This window comes from Macaca thibetana, chromosome 9 (assembly GCF_024542745.1).
Source record: "Macaca thibetana thibetana isolate TM-01 chromosome 9, ASM2454274v1, whole genome shotgun sequence".
Classification (NCBI taxonomy): Eukaryota; Metazoa; Chordata; class Mammalia; order Primates; family Cercopithecidae; genus Macaca; species Macaca thibetana.
In genome coordinates this window covers 15,816,759-15,818,143 of record NC_065586.1, presented here as the reverse complement: position 1 = coordinate 15,818,143, position 1,385 = coordinate 15,816,759, and the positions used below count along the sequence as shown (strand labels likewise).

General features: G+C 47.5%; 1 non-coding gene across 1 annotated transcript; it reads right to left on the bottom strand.

Annotated features, from left to right (window-relative positions):
• Nucleotides 1-449: 449 nt before the first annotated feature.
• LOC126963498 (small nucleolar RNA U13) lies at nucleotides 450-553 on the bottom strand. Its single transcript, XR_007729127.1, has one exon. It is a non-coding gene; the product is annotated as a small nucleolar RNA U13 (small nucleolar RNA).
• Between the last annotated feature and the right edge of the window lie 832 nt (nucleotides 554-1,385).

Sequence of the window (1,385 nt, the reverse complement as noted above, 5' to 3'; positions counted from 1 at the left end):
GACACGTGCTGTGGAGTTGCAGAGTTCTTTTCTGTGAAGACTCTAGCTCTTCTTCAGTCAATGAGTTCAGAGTGAGAAAGCTCAAGCCTAGATACTGGACAAGGGCGTATTTATTTATTTATTTATTTATTTATTTATTTATTTATCTGATACAGGATCTTTCTCTGTCACCCAGGCTGGAGTGCAGTGGTGCCATATAGCTCACTGCAGCCTTGAACTCCTGGACTCAAGCAATCCTCCTGCCTCAGCCTCCCGAGTAGCTGGTGCTACAGACATGTACCACCATGCCTGGCAAATTTTTTTTGTTTGTTTTTAATACAGACAGGGTATCACTATATTTCCTAGGATGGTCTTGAACTCCTGGCCTCAAGCAATCCTCGTGCCTTGGTTTCCCAAAGTGCTGGGTTTACACACATGAGCCACTGTACTTGACCTATTTGCTTTTTCCATGTCAGATGAGTAATGTGCCCATGTTGCAATAAGGTTTGAGAGTGACACATCTCACACATGCATGTGAATACTCAATCATCACACTTACAAACTACCAAAGGATCTCATCATTTTCTGTCGGAGCACCCACTTCAGCCTCTGCTCATCCATGTTTTGTTTTTTTGGGGTTTTTTTGTTTTGTTTTTTTTGAGACGGAGTCTCACTCTGTCGCCCCTGCTGGAGTGCAGTGGTGTGATCTTGCCTCACTGCAACCTCCGCTTCCTAGGTTCCAGTGATTTCCTGCCTCAGCCTCCCGAGTAGCTGGGATTCCAGGTGCATGCCGCCATGCCCAGCTAATTTTTGTGTTTTTAGTAGAGATGGGGTTTCACCATGTTGGCCAGGATGGTCTCGATCTCTTGACCTCATGATCCACCTGCCTCGGCCTCTCAAAATGCTGGGATTACAGGCATGAGCCACCATGCCTGGCCTGCTCATACACTCTTTGTATCTTTTGACGGCATAGAGTAAGCAAGGCCTTTACTGACAACTGCTTTGGACACTGTGATGCACCACTCAGGTGCCTCTTCTATGAACGACTTGAAGTCCCAGATGCTGGGATGCTCTCTGAAGGCACCTTTGAACTGCCAGCATCCTTAGGTGTCACCCAGCTGTAGAGACACTGTCTACTAAGGTCATGCTGTTTCCCAGAATGGCCTACATCCAGTGACTGCTTGGTGCAGAAATATAAAGGGCTAGCATCCCCACTCAACTCAGGACAATACTAAAGGGCCATTTCGGCTCCAGGGCTGCCCTGCAGTTGGCCAAGACTAGTGTTGGGTCTGCCACAGAGCTGGATTTCCCTCTGCCCAATCTTGCTTCCATAACCTGCCTTCCACAGGTATTGACTCCACCTACACCCTAAATTCTGTCCTAGAACCTGCAACAGTTGATCCCAG